Genomic DNA, 20,857 nt, shown 5'->3' on the forward strand with positions numbered 1-20,857 from the left:
ACTCATGCTCTGCCTCCCTCTCTCGCAAGAATAAAAGTAAATACACATTTAAAAGTAAGTAAATAAACTTTTAAAAAGTTTGAACATTATAGGAAAAAAATGTGAAAGAAACCAAAAGGCATCCATAATCCCACCAGCCACAGGGAACCCTTCGTGGCATTTTAAAACATCTACTTCCAGGGGCGCCTGGGTGGCGCAGTCGGTTAAGCGTCCGACTTCAGCCGGGTCACGATCTCGCGGTCCGTGAGTTCGAGCCCCGCGTCGGGCTCTGGGCTGATGGCTCGGAGCCTGGAGCCTGTTTCCGATTCTGTGTCTCCCTCTCTCTCTGCCCCTCCCCCGTTCATGCTCTGTCTCTCTCTGTCCCAAAAATAAATAAACGTTGAAAAATAAATAAATAAATAAATAAAATAAAACATCTACTTCCATCCTTTTTCAGGGCATTCATATGATAATAGCTCTTATGAAATATTCTTTTTTTTTAAACTTTTTTTCTGCAGCATACCCAGATTATTAACTATCCCCAGTCAACACATATGGAGCACCAGCTCTGTACCGGGATGGTTTGGTCACTCTATTGGCATTATCTCATTTAATTCTCTCAAGTACCAGAAAGAAAGATAGTTTGATCTCTCCCATGTTACAGATGAGGAAATCGAGGCACAGAAGCGTGAAAACACTCGCGACCCCCGGGGCGCGCCTGGGTGGCTCGGTTGCTTAAACGTCTGACTTAGACTCAGGTCATGGTCTCATGGTCTCACGGTTGGTGGGGTCGAGCCCCGCATCGGGCTCTGTGCTGACAGCTCGGGGCTTGGAGCCTGCTTCGGATTCTGTGTCTCCCTCTCTCTCTGCCCCTCCCCCACTCATGTTTTCTCTCTCTCTCTCTCTCTCTCTCAAAAATAAATAAATAAAAAACAAAAACAGCAACAACACTTGCTCCGGGTCACGCAGCCGAGGCAGGATGCAAACCCGCTAGCCTGGCCCCGCCCACCTGCTTGGCTGCTCCCACCCCGAGCCCTGGCCTCCCGCGCGAGCGCCCCCCACCAGCGAGCTGTCCCCCTGCGGGAAGTGCCTGGCAAGAGGCGTGCTGGGCAAACCCTTCCTGAGCACCTGTTACGTGTAAGGTGTTGTGGCTACGGCGTTAACAAACGCAGGGTCCTGTCCTCAAGGACCAAAAGCGTGGCAGGGCTGGAGGGGACTCGGGGAAGGGCCTCCGGGGGGCCTCCGGCAGGCCACAGTGAGGGCAAAGACCCGCGGTTGGGGTGGCGCGGGTCCGCAGACCAGCTTGATCACCTGTAAAGGGGACGGGGCTTGCTCTGTGGATCCTGGTGAGGCCGACCCGGCCAGGGCAGTGCTCCCAGTCGGGTGGTGGGAGAGCCCTGGCCGCGGGAGGCGCCTTTGTTGCCACGGTGCTGATCGCAGGAGGGGACCTGTGAGAGAGTAGCCTCGGTGCAGGTGCCTTCTGCCGCTCAGCAGGGAGACGTTCGTGGTGGAAGGATAAACCCAGGCAGGAAGCAGAGCCAGGACCAGCCCCAGGGGGCCGGGAGGACATGCCGCCCACGGCCAGCTCTCACACTGCTGGGCTCTGGGAAGGCTGCGTTCGTCGCGGCGGGGAGGCTCAGGTCCGCCAATGCCACGCCGCCGGCCTTGGCCAGCTCATCCTCGGAGCCTACAACTGCGGGACACCGGGGGCAGGCTGGGCTGCCGCTCCTGCGTCCCTCCCTCCCTCGTCTGTCCTCCGGTGCCAAGGACAGGAAAGCGGAGGTGTGGAAACACTTTGAACAGCCCGAAGCAGCCAGCCGTGAGGTCTAGAGGGGCGCTTTCGCTTGCCAAAAAAGTAGGTTATCGTCATTAAAGCACATCTCTTGAAAATGGAGCCTGTCCCCTCTGGATTGGTGACTGGGCTGTGCCCCTCTGCTGTTAGAGATGGTGTCACCGTCTGGGAAGCATGCCCTGGCGACCTTCCCCGCCCACCCCCCCCTCATAATAGCCACGACCACGGCCCCAGGCATTTCCTCCCGGAGGTGCTGGGCCCAGAGTTCCTGATGGGCTCTTTCAGCAAATGCACAGCATCAGGCAGGTTCGAGGATTTCCCTCTTGCTGAACAGATAAGGACATGACCTTTGGAGAGGCCGAGGCCATGCCCAGACGCAGCCACTGAGAGGCAGAGTCCAATTTTAAGCCCAGAGTCACGTAATCACACATGGCCCGCTCGGCCACGTGGTGACTGCGTCCCTTTGTGACCCTTGAAGTTCCCATCGGCCTGGGAACCATACATTTAAATCCTCTAGGCTCATTGAGAGTAGTTTAAAAAAATCTTTTAAATGTTTATTTAATTTTGAGAGAGAGACAGAGACAGAGCATGAGCAGGGGAGGGGCAGAGAGAGAGGAAGACAGAATCCAAAAGGCTCTGAGCTGTCAGCACAGAGCTCGAGGTGGGGCTTGAACCCATGAGCTGTGGGATCATGACCTGAGCCAAAGTCGAAGGCTCAACCTCAACCGACTGAGCCATCCAGGAGCCCGTAGGGTCATTTGGTTCAGGCAAAGCCTTCCTGGGCGGGGGGAGCAGCCACCAGAGAGGCTCGTGGGCTGTTCTGTCTTTATCGCCACCTACTCCAGGTGCCTGGGTTCTGTCCTCGCTCCATCCCCAATGGGCGCTCCAAGGACAGCTCCAGGAGTGGGGGGGAGGGTTGGGCGGCACCTGCCAGCACCCAACGCTGCACCCTGAGCCTGAGGGAGGCGGGGAGGCTCAGGACACTGAGGCTGGAGGCAGAACTTCTGAGCCAGATGTCCCACTCCTGTTTCTCCAGCCGGCTTCCCCCCTCCCCCCCCCACCACCTGCTATTCTGATGGACATCATCTACACCCCACCCAGTCCTACCTCTTGGTTTTGCTCCTGACACCCTTCTTTCCAGGGACACACTACCCCCAGGTGCAAGGCCCAGCCCGTCTTCCTCCCTCCCGCACAAAACACCCCACTAGCCAATGCTCCCTCCTCTCCACTCCTGGCCCACGTGTCTCACCGGTGAACATGGGGGGGGACCCTCCAGAGAGTACCCCTCCTGCTCTGCTGCCCACCCCTCTCCTGTTCCCGCTTGCCCTTTCGTGGTCACCTTTTCTTTTTGGTAAGGGACTGTTGCATCAAAGCTACCATATTGTCACAGGAGGCAGGAAACGATAAAGATATAACATTTGTGGAAGGACGCTTGTAGAATAATATTAGCATTAGGCCTATTTCAGCTTTTTTTTTTTTTTTTTTTTGCTTATAAGACTATGCATAGCTTTTGAATTTTTTTTTTTTAAATTTTTTTTTTCAACGTTTATTTATTTTGGGGACAGAGAGAGACAGAGCATGAACAGGGGAGGGGCAGAGAGAGAGGGAGACAAGAATCGGAAACAGGCTCCAGGCTCTGAGCCATCAGCCCAGAGCCCGACGTGGGGCTCGAACTCACGGACCGCGAGATCGTGACCTGGCTGAAGTCGGACGCTTAACCGACTGCGCCACCCAGGCGCCCCTTGAATTTTTTTTTAACGTTCATTTTTGAGAGACAGAGAGAGACAGAGCATGAGCGGGGGAGGAGCAGGGAGAGAGAGGGAGACAAAGAATCCGAAGCAGGCTCCAGGCTCTGAGCTCTCAGCACAGAACCCAACATGGGGCTCGAACCCATAAGCCGTGAGAGCATGACCTGAGCCGAAGTCGGACGCCCACCTGACGGAGCCACCCAGGTGCCCCGACTATGCATAGTTTTAAATGCCCACTGAACGCCCGCATTGGCCGGTGGTCCTCACCACCACTGTCCCCACTTTCATTAAGAGCTCCGGCTCCTGCCACAGGGGTTTGTTCAGAGGACACACTGCCTTGTAGGGATCCGAACACAGGAACCCACCCCAGGCCCCCAAGAGTGGAGGTGCAGTGGTCGCGAGGGAAGGCCTCGTTGCAAAGGTGACCTTGGAGCAGCGGGCTGAAGGGGTGGATGGAACCAGTGGTGGGGCTCCAGGTGGAGGCATCAGCGAGAGCAAAGGCCCTGAGGGGGCCTGCCTGGCGCGGCAGAGGTGCTAGAGGGCAGCATGAGTGGCCCGTGCGAGTGGATGGGGGGGAGAGTCAGAGCCGAGGTCAGGGGCGGCACTGATCACCGAGGCCTCGCGGAAGGCCTTAAAGGGCTCTGGGTTTTGCCCGGGTGGGCTGGAGAGCCTTCGGAGGGTATTGACCTGTTTTGGACTCACGATTGGAAGCATTTCTCTGGCTGCTGGGTAGAGAACAGACTTGGGGGACAGGACAAAAGCGGATGCAGGGAAACCAGTGTGGAGGAGGTGGGTGGGTCTAGTGGCCGGATTCTAGGTACCTTCTGAAGGACAGGCTGGCGGGATTTCCTGACGTCTTGGATGTGGGATACCAGTGGGAGAAGAAGAGATCAATGATGCCACAGCTGATTCTATAGAGAAACAATTTCCAAAGCGCTCTTGTGCATAGTGTTCGCGTCTCCGCTGGCCCCTGGGAGGTGGGCAGGACTTCTCTTTATAGATGGGACCTCTTGAGGTCCGGAAGGAGAAGAAGCTGTCACTGATCACAGGACCGTTTCTCAGGCCCATGTCACTGCTGCTCATGAGGCATTTTATCTCATTTCTTGTTTTATGTTATGAGAAAGCCCCAGAAGGGGAGCTGTGAAGGGCAGGAGGGGGGCAGCTGGGCTGAGGTCTGAGGGGGTTGCTGCACCAAGGCCAGCGTGACAGGAGTGAGGGCACCGGAGGCAGGGCAGGGGGGCTGTGGTCAGAGTCTGTCCCTGCGGCCCCCACCCTGCACTGTGAATGTCCTTCACCATCAACAGAACGACCATGTAATTCGGCCAGATGATGCCAGGCTGCATCGCCTACCCTGTCAGCTCCCCTCTGGCACCGGACCGCAGACTAGACTATTCATTCTCCCGCTCCAGCACTTTCTCGTGGTGGGCACGGCATGACTTGTCCTTGACACCAGAAGCCCCACTGGCCTCAGAACAACTGGGAACCCAGATCCTTTGAGGTAATCTCGGGAGGAAATGGTAGAAATGCGATACCCGATCGAGTGCTCACTCCTATGAGCAGCTGTGAGCTCTAAAGAGGCATAAAATACCTTGTCACCCAGTTCATCAGGCAGGGTCCTGGCTGGAACAGAATCCAGCCCTTGTGGTGCCAGAGACTTCAGTGATGGGGCTATTATGGAGTTCGTGCAGGTGAAGGAAACATGGAGAACAGCCACAAAGGGGGGCTGTTGCTCCCTCTGGACCTGAAGGACCTGAGAAGGAAGAAAAGGTGCTCTGGGAGCATGGGGAGAGCTGGAGCTGTAAAGGAAGGGCCACCCCATAGAAGCTGTGGTCATGGGGCCATGGCCATGGCCATGGCCAAGGCAAAAGCGGGGCCCATCAGAGAAGACCTTCTCTGCCTCTCCTCCCCCCAGTGGAGATCTCTACCAGTGCCTTGCATTGGCCAACCCAACCAGAATTTGGAAGGTGAGGGAAACTCTGGTGACGTAGTCCTCAGGACCCGCCTCGTGGTGCACAGGGCAGGGTAGAGAACAGACGAGGGGGGAGGCAAAGAGAATAACCAACACACCCAGAGATGCCTTAACCCCGGGGGAGATGTGCGCTTAAACACCACATCGATTGTTCATTACTGCTCTCCATAGACCGGGCCTTAAGTTGCAGCTGGAGAAAATCAAGTTCTTGGGAAAGAACATCCTGGTAGGAATAGTGATGAGGTACTAAAAACCAGAGACTGAAATCCTGGCTCTTGAGGGTGTTCCAAAACAGACTGAAACAATCACTGACTTCAGATGTCAGAGATCTTCCAGAAGGCAGAGGGATAGACACAAGACCCTGGAAGTCATTCCTAGCTCTAGTATTAATCTATTTTCCAAAATGGCGTAGGTAACTTTGATATAATGGAAACAGAAGTCATTTGCAGGCTAACTATATACTAGCATCTAAACTCAGACTACTATTATGTAACTCTTTTCAGGGCAGACACATCATGGTAATTGGAATGGTGTCGATGGTTCTTAAAGTCCTCATAAATTCTAAACAATTAGAATACTTTGGAACCGAAAGGAATTCGTTGTAAACGATGACTAAACACGTTGCCGTCTTAATGTGAAATATTTTTTTAAGAATGACTGCTTTTTTACCTTTCTCTTTTCCTCCAACAAAAATCTAAGTTTCCACGGGAGAGCAGCTGGCCTTTTTGAATTGAGCAGAACTTGCAACTAATTATAAAGCCAAAGATCAATGCCTATCAAAAATCAAGTCAGCCTGGGAATCTATTTATTTTCCTGAGCTGTGTAGGCGGCTTTTTCTGATAACCTACACGCACTGTGGTGTCTGCATTTTGGAGACATTCTGTGTCTGAAAAGCACCCTACAATCCACCTTGCTTCCCAACACCCAGGTGAAGTCGGTGGCATTTTCCTATCAGTCCTCTCTAGTTGCCCCGCGGGACAAAGGTTGTGCCACAAAGCCCTGGGTTCATTACATCTATCCAGACATGGGAGCCTAGACCTGCAGTGGGGCCTGAAGGCTTTGCTGGGTGGTGCCATCTTCACCCCCGTGTCTTCCCCTGTGACTCTATGGCTGCCTCATGGTGTCTTTTGCCCATTTTGTTTCCCTTTCTTTTCTGGTGGGGATTTTTTTTAAGAGAGGACTTCAACTCAGAAGGGGTTGCGTTCCGCTCCTTCTAAGGGAGGGGGTATTTGGGGCTGCTGGGCCAGCACCCTTCATTTTGTAGAATCCAGGAAACAGGTAAAGAAGAAAGACTAACAATGAGATTTGGATGAATAGATATTAAAAACTAAGGCAGTCGGAGCGGCAGATTGATCTATATACGAGAGTCTGAGAGGAGAGGGAGGGAGGAAAGAAGAGAAGGTTGGGAAGAGAGATGGAGGAAAGACGAAGGAACCAGAACGAGACCAGATCCCAATGGTGTCTGTCTCAAAGAGGTCTGGGAATCTGAGAGGGAGGCATTGAAAGGTCTGGGGAAAGATCTGAAGGAATTTAGCAGGATGTTTTTCAATTATTTTCAACTGTTGGCTTGTTGTTTATTGGAATGCAACCCCACCCATGCCAGGGTCACGTGTGGCTCTTCTGGGTTTATTCGGGTTTGTTTCTTTTCTGTGGGTGGAGGTGGAAGTCGTCCAGCCTTGCAGACTCTTCTCCTCCCCACTTCCTCCAACACTTGGCTCTGTCAGCCTCCCGTGGCTGCCCTTCTCTCTCCCACTCCATTGACCCCTTCCCTTCCGCCCATAAACAAGCTCAGATCTCCGCGCTCGGAGACGGCTTCCTGCCCAGTCTTCTGCCCTACAACCTTCTTCCCTCTTCCTGGTTTCCTCTTCCTCCCACCCTAAATTAGGCTGCAGCGTCGGCTCTCAGGATCCCTTCCCACCACGGCCACGCGCGTCAGGACCTTAAGAACGATGGCAGCGGGCCTCTGGCCTGCTCCTCTCCCCCACACTTCTGCTTCCGGGGCAACGCCTCCCTCTGCCCTGCCTAACCCCTCAGCCTTTCCGGTTCCGGTTGGTACCCGCTCGTGGCCGCTGCTTCTACTAGGTCCTCCCCGCACCCCCCCAAACAGGTTACAGTCAAACCGCTGGGGCCCAGCCCGGCCTTCCTCCTCTGCCCCCCACTTCGGGCACAGCTGCTCCTAAACCTCGTCCAGGTCGCCCAGCCTCCGCCGTCAGCCTGTCCGCCTTTCTCCGTCCTCCTCTGGGTCCTCCTCAACCCTTTCCACCCCACTTGCTGCCATTCCCTTCTCCCCGGCGTCCTCGATTCCGCGTCTCTGCGGTCTCCAGCTGCGTTTCTCTCCCCGGAAGCCCCTCTTATAGTCCTTTCCCCCTGATTATAAATACGTCCCGAGTCTCAGCAACCGTCTCTCCGTTCTCGCTCCACATTGCCACCCAGTAGGGTCCCCTTTCTAGGGCTCCCGTGAAGGTTAAATAAGGGTGTGGGGAACAGCCTTAGCACGCGACTAGTCCTTAAAAACTGGTGTGATTCTTCTGAAGACGAGAAGGCAGTGTCCCCTGATGGTGGATTCGTGCCTCCCGCTGATGGGTGGCGCCTCCTTCGGTCACTCTCAGGCCCCTGGACACTTCAAAGGAAAAAGCCATTGGGTAGTTGCATACAGTCGAGCGGCTGTGATTTCCACCGTGTTCCCTCCTTTCCTTTTATCGTGCCTTTTCTTTTAGTTCTGACGGCAAGAAAAAGGACGCGAAAGGAATTCCAAGCGTATGAAAAGGCTTGTGCTGATGTATGAAACCAAAGCCTGTCATTCATGCGTTCAGTAATGTGAACAAGGTGGGGCGCCTGGGTGGCTCAGTCGCCCGGGTGTCACACTCCTGATTTCAGGTCACCATCTCAGGGTTTGTGGGATGGGGGACAGAGCGCCGTTTCCCAGGGCTCTGTGCTGATGGCTCAGAGCCTCCTCGGGATTCTCTCTCTCCCTCTCTGCCCCTCCCCCACCTGTGCACTCGCACGTGTTGGCCCTCTGTCAAAAATACATAAATCAACTTAAAAAAAGGGGCGCCTGGGTGGCCCAGTCGGTTAAGCGTCCGACTTCAGCCAGGTCACGATCTCGCGGTCTGTGAGTTCGAGCCCCGCGTCGGGCTCTGGGCTGATGGCTCAGAGCCTGGAGCCTGTTTCCGATTCTGTGTCTCCCTCTCTCTCTGCCCCTCGCCCGTTCATGCTCTTTCTCTCTCTGTCCCAAAAATAAATAAACGTTGAAAAAAAAAATTTAAAAAAAAAAAGAACATTAACAAGGGACACTCCTTGACTATTTCCTCTGTGCCAAACTGTGCTAAGAAGTTAAGATGATTATCTCATTCAATTACTATGAAATTCCTATAAAATTACTCCGTGGGATAACCGCTAATACGGTCACTCTTCCGCAAGTAGGACTTTTCTTCAGGAAATATTTGTTGTTCCAGGGCCCACGCTAAATGAGGAGGGACGGGGAAAAATTAATATATTGTCCTGGAATCAATAGGCAGAGGACTGTGGAGGCAGAGACAGATGCATAAACAGAAACATGCAGTAAAATATTAGGCGAACGACCAAAAGCAACTGTTTAGGGTCCAGATGGGCACAAAGGAGGGAATGGCCCCTTCTGGGTGTCATTCAGCTGGACAGAAGTCCTGGGGATTTCCAAAGGTTGGGAGAAAAATGGACCTAGGACCACCATCTCAACCAACACACGTTGTTGTTGTTGTTGTTGTTGCTGTTGTTGTCGCTAAACCAAGGCTCTCAGCTACCCTCCTTTCTCCCAGTCACCTCCCCTTGCAGGTTCCTCCCTGCACCCTCATTACCGCGTTATCCCCCCAGGCTCTTGGGTGTGCTCACTCCCACCTTAGAAAGAAAAGCCCAGGCCAGTTGTAAGTCATAAACCCTTTCTTGGCATCGCCAGCACATGCTCACACACGCTTACTTGAGAGAAGGCTACCACACTAACACCTTGACATCTTTGGGGGGGGACCCAAAAGGCTGACCCCAAAAGGGGGTGAGTGCCCGGTGGCATAGAGCCAGGGACCTAGGTGCAGAGGCAGATCCCAATTTCACGGTACCTGAAATTTCTACAGCTTGCGGGGGGGGGGGGGGGGGTGGAGATCCCCTTAAAGAAAAAGAATATAAAAATATCAAACTGTTGACAATTTTACCCAAGCACATGACCATGTGAACGCTGTGCTAGGGTCTCCCACGGGTGAGTGGCTCTCGAGTTTAAACTTCATCAGCTTCCTTATAAATCTCTCTCTGGGCAGATGTGGCCATGGGAAGACCAGACCCCACTTGAAAATCCGCGAGATCTTGGAGAGGGCGTGGGGTTCCACAGACCATGCAACGGGAGGGTCTGATCCGAATCTCAGGGGCTGGCCAGAGAGACTGACAGCTGGGTTATAATCTGGAGGGAGGAGAGGCCAGGGCGGCGGAGGTGCTAAAGGCAGCTGAGTTGATTCCGGAAAGGCCCGTCTGAGAACTCATGTTTATGGAGGGGTTGGGGAGGAGGGCCCCGGGCCTGCAGGGTGATATGAGCCGGCTCTTTAAAAGCTCTTAAAGCCTTAATTAGAAAATTATGATAGCGAGATCCCCTGCCCTCACCTCCCACCCAGGGCACATGGTAAGATCTTTCTTCCACTCTGATTAGCCTCATTTTGGAGCTTGGAAAGAAGCTAATCAGAGGGCTGACATTGTACGAGCCACTTCAAGTGCGATTCAGAATTCAGCATGATGAAGGGAGTCGTCGGGTGCGTGATTATAAAGAAGTGCTCCAGAGTAATTAAGGCACTGAAGGTACAGGGCTCTCTGTTTAGGGGAGGGTGGACAGGGGCGGTCGGAGGGAATGCGCACAGCTCGGCACCACCCTGGACAGCTCCCACCTCTGCACACGAACCAACTTCCCGCATTCCCTCACGTCAGGCAGCTTCTCTTAAAATCCTTACAACAACCCTTTGAGTTAGGTGGGTTAGTTTCGCTCAGCTGCTGTAACCGATCACCACAAATTTAATAGCTTAAAACAACACCCATTTCCATTTCCTTGAAGTTTTGGATGTCAGAAGTTCGAAAGGGGTCTCACTGGGCTAGAACCGGGGCGTCTGCCAGGCTGTGTTCTTTTCTGAAGGCTTTGCGGGGAATTAGTTTTTCTCGCCGGTTCTGGCTTCCAGGGGCTGCCTTTGTCCCACGGCTGGTGGCCTCTTCCATCTTCAAAGCCACCAATGCCAGGCAAGTCCTTCTCACGGTGACATTGACTTTCCTGCCTCCCTCTTCCACATTTAAGGGCCCTTGTGATTACATTGGGCCCCTCTGGGTAATCCAGAATACTCTCTTTATTTTAAAGGCAGCTGGTTACTTCCCCTTTGTAATATAATGTGACACATTCACAGATTCTAGGAATTAGGGGATTAGGATGTGAACACTTCGGGGGTCACTATTCTACCTACCATGGCCGGTAATATATTTTTTTAAATGTTTATTTATTTATTTTGAGAGAGAGAGAGCAAGAGCGAATGGGGGGAGGGGCAGAGAAGGAGAGAGAGAGAATCCCAGGCAGGCTCCACCCTGTCACTGCAGACCAGATGCGGGACTCGATCCCATGAACCACGAGATCATGACCTAAGCCAAAATCAAGAGTTGGACATGTAACCAACTGAGCCACCCAGCTGTCCCCCATGGTAGGTAATCTTATTATCTCCTATTTTCCAGGTGACGGAAATGAGGCACAGAGAGGTTATATCTGACCTGCCCAAAGCCACACAGCTCATGAGCAGTAGAGTTGGGATTTACCCAGGGCATCTGATGACAGACTCTCTATTCTTTTTTTTTTTTTTAACTTTTTAAAAAAGTGTTTATTCATTTTTAAGGGAGAGAGGGGGAGAGAGAGACAGAGCACGAGTGGGGAGGGGCAGAGAGAGAGGGAGCCGCAGAATCTGAAGCAGCCTCCAGGCTCTGAGCGGTCAGCGCAGAGCCCCACGTGGGGCTTAAACTCTCATGACCCGAGTGGAAGTCGGAGGCTTAACCGACTGAGCCACGCAGGCGCCCCATGGACCCTTTATTCTTCACCTTTAAACTGTACTCCTTTCATTTGTCCCTCGTTCTTTCATTCAGTACTTTAGGAAAGGCTAATGTGTTGACGGAAAGAGAAGGATTTAAGGTAAGATGAAGGGAGCAAAAGGCCTACAGACGAAAAAAAGAATGAGGGGCGGGGCAGGGATGGCTGGTGGCACGCATGCGCAGGGAGAGGCGCGCTGTGTACCCTAGGGCAGAGAGCCTTCTAGGTGCCTGTCTCCCTGCGTTAGGTCACAAGGCACCTGGATTCAAATCCCAGCTCCGCACCGATAGCTGTGTGCCTTCCAGCCAGTGTCTTAGCTTCTGAGTTTCCGCATCTGCAAACTCATAGGAGCGGAACCCACCTTGTGGGTTTGGCGTGTTAACGAAAACCTACGTGAATCTCCCTGCTGTGCCTGGAGCCCCGACGGTGCTCCCTAAGGGCTGCTGTTACTCCCCCTCTCTCCTGGCCCCGTCTTCCCCAGGCGACCCAACTTTCTCACATGGGAGTATTCACAGAGGAGGTGGCCGCTGAGATTTGTGGGTCTGAGGAGGCAGATCTGAGGGCAGGGGTGGCTCCGGGTATCCGTTCACCAGGCTAGATGGGGAATCTATTCAACCCCCTCGGTTGCTTTTCAGGAGGCAGAACCTGGTGGCCAGCGATAGGTTACAGGCTGGAGGAAGCTGAAAGAAACAAGGAGCCCTGTTTCCTCTGTCTCCGGTAAGCCACATTCGATTTAATCAGGGGGAAGTGCCTCTGTGGCCGAAACGAATCTTAAAAACACGAACATCATCCTGTCCTCTCTTTCATTTCCCTCCTCCCTTCCTCGCATTTTTGTTTTTAGAAGAAGTTGCAAAAGAGGGACATGAAGAAGACATGAAGTGCCCATGACAGTTAGAATCCCTTGATTGCAAGCAACAGAATCCAGAATCTGGCTAACTTAAATGGAAGTCGCATTGGGTGGAATGATGTGGGGTGACACAGAATTGAAGACAAAGCTGAACTTCTGGGTCTCAGGAAGACAGGAGCAGGGCAGTTGTGGGGATCTGGACAGGAGAGAGACATGGAGGGTCTCTCCGGGGCAGTGATGCCCTAAGGGGGCCCTTCCCACCGACCCCGGGCTGGCACCGGGCCCACTCTTTGTCTTTCCGGTAAGCAGTGTTGCTGGCCTCTCCCAGGACACTTGCTGGCCCTTTATCCCTCCAGAGCATCTGCAGAGGGGCAAGAGGGAGCTCTGCAAAAGAGAACCGGGCAGTGGAGAAGGAAGGAACGATGCCAGGAGGCGGACAGGTCGACCCACGAGGCACCTCCTACTGCGTCTGTCAGTGTATCTTTCATCCCCAGCCCCTCCCCTCCAGAACATTCTTTCACATCTTCATTCATTCCATTTATCCCGCAAAGTACTCTTTTAGTGGCCCACTGCCACACACACACACACACACACACGCAGAGGAACAAGAAAAGTGTCATGCTTCTTGGTGCATGGGGAGAGAAACATGCTTTCTCTGTGTTTCGTGATGGGGCCAACCGAGTTTGGTCAATACAGGACCCGGAGCCTAGTGATCTCTTGCTGTGTCAGCATCAGTCTGAAGAATATGGACCAGTGTGTCCAGTGTGGCACGGCCTCGTGTGTTACAGTCAGCCACAGGCTCAGCAACCTGCTCAAGGTCACAGGGCAATTTAGGGACAGACTGGCTCACTACTGGCTCCTTCCATGAAACAACCCAGGCTTTTGGGGGTCCGTTAAGAAGAACCCCTCTTATCTGTCAGGCACAGCATTGCCCCATCCTGGGTGAGGATGTCAGTGGTACCCCCTGAAAGGGCTGGAACCCAGCAATGGGGGGGCATATGATGGCTGTTCTTGGGTTGTGCTTCTGGGAGGGGTGGCGCCATGCTGGGAGTTCTGAGCAGACACAACTCTCTCAACAGTCGGTGCCCCTGGGGCTTCAAAAGGGAAAACAAAGAGAAAAAAAGAGAGAGACTCCTTCGATCTCTGATCTTCCAGAACAAGGCAAACTTCTCATTTTGAAAGAATCAAAACCCCAATCTGTCTCACCGAGAGACCAATGGAAGACACAAAGTTCAATAGATTATTTTTTTCTTCAACTGTGGGATCCCACTTGAAAGCAAAAGGGTTTCTTTCTTTAACAGAGAGGGACCAGTGCCATGGGAGTGGCCCCAGCTTGGGGAATCCAGAAACGTGGTGTGTCCAAATGCATCCAGAACCTGAGGGAGGGTAGGCTGTTTCAGGGTGTGCTTGGCAGGTCATTTGAGCAGGGGAGGGGGTGCCATACTGGAAGAGGAGTTCGGTTTCCAGAAGAACTGGGGAGGGGGGGGGGTCTCCTGCTGTCTAGTGACTTCCAAATCACATCCTTTTGTTTCAAGGAAGGCAGAGCTGAGCGAGCAACTCTAAGCAAGGTTGGCCCTGCAGTGGCCCCTGGGCCTAAGCGTTCTACTCTCAAGTCAGAGGAATCTAAACCCACACACCTCATTTTGCCTTTATTATGTGTCATTTCTAGGCTGTCCCCACACCCAGGCTTTTCTTCATGAACAGGCCACTTGAGTCAAAAACACAACATAACAGGGGGCGTCGGGGTGGCTCAGTCTGTTACGTGTCTGACTCTTGATTTTGGCTCAGGTCATGATCTCACAGTTCCTGAGTTTGAGCCCCACGCCGGGCTCTGCACTGAGAGCCTGGAGCCTGCTTGGGAATCTCTCTCTCCCCCTCTCTCTGCCCCTTTCCCGTTCTCTCTCTCTCTCTCTCTCTCCCTCAAAAATGAATAAAACAAAACAAGACACAATAACGTGAGACCAACCAACAACATGAAGCAAAACCAGTAAGGTATTTTGCCAGGATAAAATATCTTAAGCCCAGATGCGCATTGCTTTGGTATCACGTAGAGCCCATTCTATCTTTCTGATACCTTTAGCCATCAGCTGGTGGGAGGTTTTCAGAGTCATGCGCACACATCACCTCCTCGGAGGGGCTGGCCATCCTATTCCGAAGAAAACAGGGCTGAGCACCAGCAGAAGCGCCCCCACCCCGGCATATATTAGGTGTTCCAAAAATATTTGTTGACTAAATAAATGGCAAATGCGTTCGCGGGGGATGCACCCAGAGCCAGTCATTCCACAGCATTTCTCGGGTGTCCCCCCGAGGTGGGTACAGTAGGCACAGTGTGGGAAGAGCTAAAGGAAATAGGTACCTCATGTTGTTTCCCTGGAGGAAACTGCAGTTTCCCGAACTGTAGTTTTTGGGAGGCAAAAAATGTACTTGGAAGTTATAGGAGTTCGTGAACTTGTAGTAGAAACAGAGCAACAAGGGGACGCGTCTGCAAGTGATTGTATTCATCCGCCAGAAATGCTGTGAGTGCTCAGCCTCACCCCTGCCCTCCCAGAGCCCCGAGTCTGGAGGGGTGAGGGAGGGGGGAGGGGAATGCCCAGAGACAGAAGGCAATTTAGGTTTCAGACTTTATTTATTTATTTACTTTTTTAAAGTTTATTATTTTGGGGGGGAGAGAGAGAGCATGAGTGTGAGTGGGGGAGGGGCAGAGAGAGAGAGAGAGAGAGAGAGAGAGAGAGAGGGAGGGAGAGGATCCCAAGCGGCTCTGTGCTGTCAGCACGGAGCCCAGCGTGGGGCTCGAACTCACAAACTGTGAGATCATGACCTGAGCGGAAATCAAGAGTCGGATGCTTAACCAACTGAGCCACCCAGGAGCCCCTAGGTTTCAGACTTTAAAAGAAACCGATTTAATGTGGTTTAATTGCCTTAAAATCAAGATAGAAATTTGACCTCTAAGACTCAAAAAAATAAATTTTAAGTTAACAAAATTTATCTTATGGAATCGACTTTTGAAGCTGAGGCAGAGAGGTTGGAGATCATCCAGCCCCCCCTACATCTACATTATTATCAGACGTAGAAACCGAGGCGCGGATTAGCCAACGAATAACTTTCCAGATAAGAAAGAGGCTCATATCCCTGGGTGGGGAAGTCTCAATCTCTATAAGGTCGTGTATGGTGGGAAAAGCATCCAACACGATAGCTACTTTGTGATGCCAACCTTAAAGCTTCCAGTTATTTTGGGGCGCCTGGGTGGCTCACTCGGTTAAGCCTCCGACTTCGCTTCAGGTCATAATCGCACTGTTTGTGGGTTCCAGCTGCGCATTGGGTTCTGTGCCGACAGCTCAGAGCCCGGAGCCTGCTTCGGATTCTGTGTCTCACTCTCTCTCTCTGCCCCTCCGCCATTCATGCTCTGCCTCCCTCTGTCTCAAAAATCAATAAGCATTAAATAAATAAATAAATAACTAAATTAATTAATTAATAAATTTCATACAGCATTGAAGCACAATGTGAGAGTGGATGTTTATCGAAGTGAGAGTGCACACTTGACCCGGTTTTCTTCACAAGTAACATGACCACGAACGATACGGAAAGACCGAGAGACTGCACGGATCAGAAATTAAGGAGACGCTTGTGACTACATGCGCCGTAATAGACATCTCCCGGTTATGTAAGATGTCAACAACAGAGGGACCCGGACGGCGGGCATACGAAAATTTTTTGTACTACCTTTGCGACTCTTACACAATTCTAAAACTATTTGAAAATAATTTTTTTTTTTTTTTTAAACAGGAGAAAGCATGGCGTGGTGGACTGTGTTCCTAAAAACGGTTCCAACAACCGTTTGGTTCCATGTGCTGTTCTAAAAGTTTGCCGCTTCCTCAATGAGAGGTGGAGTCTGTGTCTTTCCTTTGAATGGGGACAGATTACTTAACTTCCCTGTGCCTTGCTCAGTCGCCTCTGTAAGACAGGAGAAACACTAACGTTGTTTCAGTGTGAGGGAACACGGGCCAGACACTCAGACAGTGCTTGGAAATGTTGGATGCCATTGTCGTTGCAGGGCACAAGTTAGGAACCCTGTCATCACACTGGGACACAAGGTCAGAGCTCAACTGGCAACCAGAGTAACTTGATAACTGGATCTCTGGAATTCCTTCAACTCCTGCTTCTGGGGACAATCCTTCCTGGGGGGTAGAGACGCTAAGTCTGGAGGTGGGTTGTGGTGGGGATGGGGTAGAGAAGACAAGTGCAGATTCCAGGAGTGGACAGTAATGGGTCGTGCATTTGTTCAAGGAAGGAGGAACTCCTTTACGGGGGGCGGTGTCAGGAGGGGGTGAGCTGGAGGGGGTGAGCTTGCACCTTGAAGGCCGGTTGAAGGTGCACTTGTGCAGACAGGCAGGGACGGGTGGCAGAGGTGGAACCAGGGCGTCATCAGGCGTGTTCTCATGATCTGCCTGAAAACAGACGGGGGGATGTGCTGATGAGCTCCAGGAGAGACGGTCAGAAAAGGAAGTTGGGGCCAGACCTTGAATGACATGATCAGGACTTGGGACCAAGACTCTCCTTTGCTTAGAAGGACCAGGCAAAGAATTAGTCACCAGATCGTCTGGCCCCCACTCAGCTTCCTTGTCAATTCCCACCCCCATCTGGTCTCCCTATTTCTGTTCTCTTTTCTCCCAACCAGCCCACCCATGGTCAGACCTAACTTCCCGAAACGTGGCTTCCACTTAAGGTGTTCCACGGAACAGAGTCTGTACTGACGACCGTGTAAGCCTTTAGCTGCCAAAGGTCGTATCTGCTGAGTAGAGAGAGGGAGAGAGCTTGCTTGAGAAAGGAGCTGACACAGAGCTGGCAATGAAAGGGTTGAGAGAAAGATCCAGCCCTCCCCAAAGATACCATTCCATCCCCTTGATGGAGCGGGCTCAAATCTCCCCTTCAACTTTTCAGTTCATAGAAGTCAATACATTCCTTAAAAAAAAAAGTCTTTAAAAAATATTTATTTATTTGGGGGGCGGGGGAGGTAAGAAGCAGAGAGTGAGGTGGGAGAGAGAAAATCCCAGGCAGGCGTGAAGCTGTCAGCACAGAGCCCGGCCCGGGGCTCGAGCCCACAAACCGTGAGGTCATGACCTGAGCCAGAGCCAGAAGCTCAAGCGACCTAGCCACCCAAGCGCCCTGGAGGGTAACTCGTTTTAAATCCAGGCTCGTTCTAAGTCGTCTGGCGCGGTGCCCCTGACCAATGATTGGCTCAGGAGCGGTCATGTGACCACGTTCCTCCAGTGAGATGTGAGAGGGGAGGTCTCTGGGCGGAGCCTTTGGGAATGAGGCTGCAGGAGAGGTAGGCCGTGTCTCTCTTGCCCCTGAGATGGCTTGGGCTGTGACACCTGAAATAGCTGCGTGGTCACAAGGTGCCACTACGCAGTGTGGCCAGCAGAGAAGAAACCTGGGCCTCTGACGACACCGAACGCGGACTGTCTCTTGCTTGAGGGTCACCCTCTTTTGCCTCTTGTTCCCTGAAGGAACAAATGACAAACGGGTTTGCGTTGGGGTTTTCAGCTACTTGCAACCTTGATCTTGCAGAGCCTGCAGGAGGCCAACCCACCACCATCTTATTTTACTGAGGGAAGAAAGAAGGCCCAGAGGGACAGCCACGTGTCCAGGTTTCAAAGCTAAGTCATGGCAGTGTGACTCAGGAGACCGGCCATCACTTCTAACACAGCCCTCCTCCTGTCATACCGCAGCTTCTAGAATCTTCAGCCTTGCCCTGCCCCGGCCAGCCCAGAGCCTTCTCTGTAGTCAGATGTGTCTATGGAAGCTCACCTGGTTGGAATCCAACAGGCAACATTCCATCTAATTAAGCAACTGTAAGCGGGAAGGCTGTATCTCCGGAGCCTATCTGTGTTTTGTGATGAGTCTTTATAAACCCTCGCTGGCTGTTGTGACGGGTGCCGGGGAGGTTGCTGAGACCTCGGTAAACAGGGTCCTGCTGGGCCACAGTGGGGGCTGTGGCAGTGTCTGTTTATAGAATCCAAAGTCTGCATTTGGATAATTACCTCCATGTAATTGTCAGATTAATGTCACCTGGGCCAGAAGGTCTGTGTTTTGATACTTAAGGAAAGAAAAAACAAAACCCTTTGGAGATGCCCAACGGCTGTGAACTTGAAACAGCCTGACTCCTAAAAATTGGGGAACCGGTGGCTCGGTGAGGCCAGAGCACAGCCAGCAGGGTGCTGAACAAGCAGGCTTGTGAATGAGGCAGAGGGGAGGCCGACAGAGAACATGTTGATTTTCCTGCTTTCCCCACCCACCCCCACACCCCCAAACACATGCACAAAAGTGTGCAAGTCCTCTGAGAAGCCGGCAGCAGTGGGCTTCTGATCTGGCCCCCTCTGTCATAGGCAAAGTGCACGCTGGAAAATTCAGGAAGAAGAAAGCTGGGAAAAAGCTGTGTCTGAAAAGAAGCGATTTCCTTCTCGAACACCCGAGCCGTCGCTCTTGTTACCCAAGGACAGTAATTTTGCCGCACTGAGGTAAATATCCTTCCCTCGAAGGGCTCCCCAAAGAAACTAAGGCTGGCGGGAGAGGTGCTGACTGACCCCTACCCACCGCCCAGCCAGACAGAGTGATGCTGATCTGTGCGTGGGGGGCTCCCCCAGCAGGTGCTCCAGGGCGGCATTTCCGTCCAGGTGTCAAGGTCGTTTGGAGGGGGTGAGGTCCTCAGGCAGATGCTCTGCGGACAGGTGTGGGGGGCTGTGTATCTTTATGGCCGCTGAGAGGCTCTGAGGGGTGAGTGGTGAGTGTTTGTGGGGAGGAGACAGTGCGATCAGTCCTGTCCACAAGAGGGATCGTGTGTGTGTGTGTGTGTGTGTGTGTGCATGGGCATGAGCACATGCGTTCTCGAACACAAGACTCTGCAGGGATTTATGGGTCCCTGATTTATGGGTCCCTGGTGCTGCGAGAGGGAGCACTAGACCAGGAGTCTAGAGTCATGCTCCCAGAAATATATTGTGAGCTAAACACCTAACTTATAATTTCCTCGTGGCCACTTTAGAAAAGAATGAAATTAATTTCAAGAATATATTTTATTTAACTCAGCCTGTCCCAAATATTATCATTTCAACATACGGTCAATGTAAAAATATATAAACAAGGGACGCCTGGGTGGCTCAGTCAGTTAAGTGTCCGACTTCGGCTCAGGTCATGATCTCACAGTTTGTGGGTTCAAGCCCTGCCTCGGGCTCCGTGCTGACAGCTCGGAGCCTGGAGCCAGCTTCAGATTCTGTGTTTCCCTCTCTCTTTCTCTGCCCCTCCCCACTCATGGTCTGTCTATCTCTCAAAAATAAATAAACGTTAACAAAAAATTTTTAAAAATGTGTATATATATGTGTGTGTGTATATACATATGTATACATGTGTATATATATATGTGTGTGTATGTATATATATGTATATATATATATATATATATATGCGATCCTTTACATTCTTCTTTCTTTTAACAAAGTCTTCGAAACCTGGTGTGTGTTTTACACTCTCAGCGGCATCTCGGCTTGGGCCAGTCACACATCTAGTGTTCAATAGTCACATGTGGCTCGTGGTTACCATACTGACCGGTGTGGGTTTAGAGACTCGAACTTGATTCCCTGCTCGCTTTCGTTCCAGCTCTGTAGCCCCGAGAAAATTATCTGTGTGGAGCCTCAGTGTTGTCATTGGTATAATGATATTAACAATAGTCCATCTCATGGCAGTTGCTTGGTTAGTGTCTTGTGTGTTGCTGGGGACCCAAGGGGCCAAGTCAGTGCTGCTGGACTGGCTGGTACAGTGGGGTGTTGGAGCCAGCTCATTCTGGTTTCCAAGAGTGCCTTGTTAAATACTCAGGAATTTTATAAATACTCAGGAGTTTCTCGAAATCAGCCAGGCTAAGAAAACATTTACACCATGGAAATGGGTGAATGCTTCCACATCAGTCCCTGCCCCTCCAGGGTGGATTGTTAAATGTGTGCACCCGCTGAACTTGGGTATATTTGCATGTGATTGAAGCGGTGAGTGTGGACCAGAGGCCGCTTCCCTGGCTGTTTTCCCCTTGCCGAGTCCTCATCGATCTCCACTGAGATGCCCCCGGCTGTGTGAGCCCCTTTCCCACTGCGAGAGGCAGCACCGAGCTGCAGCTGAGTCGGCACAGTCTGGAGTGAACCCTGGGTCCACTCTTTGCTCATCTTGTAACTGTGGGCAGGGTATTTAGCCTTTCTGTGTGTGCCTAAGTTTCCTCATCTGTAAAAATAATACAAGCTGAATTTCATAATGCATGTGATTGCCGAATCCCTAGGTAGCACACCTGAAACGAATTTAATAGTATATGTCAACTACAATTAAAAAAGAAAAATAATAGCATCCGAGAAATAGGTTGCTCCTGTTGAGGGGTAAATACCATCCATGGAAAGTGAGAGAAAAGCGCCCGGTACATAGT

General features: G+C 51.9%; 1 protein-coding gene across 1 annotated transcript in view; it reads left to right on the top strand.

Moving 5' to 3' along the window:
- Positions 1-18,177: 18,177 nt before the first annotated feature.
- Positions 18,178-20,857, top strand: part of LARS2 (leucyl-tRNA synthetase 2, mitochondrial) — a 190,162-nt gene continuing 187,482 nt past the window's right edge. The window contains exons 1-2 of the mRNA XM_047851020.1: positions 18,178-18,254; positions 18,789-18,920. The gene's annotated coding sequence lies outside the window, so the exon portion shown is untranslated. The remainder of the gene's footprint in view (positions 18,255-18,788; positions 18,921-20,857) is intronic.

Source organism: Prionailurus viverrinus, chromosome A2, assembly GCF_022837055.1.
Source record: "Prionailurus viverrinus isolate Anna chromosome A2, UM_Priviv_1.0, whole genome shotgun sequence".
Lineage (NCBI taxonomy): Eukaryota > Metazoa > Chordata > Mammalia > Carnivora > Felidae > Prionailurus > Prionailurus viverrinus.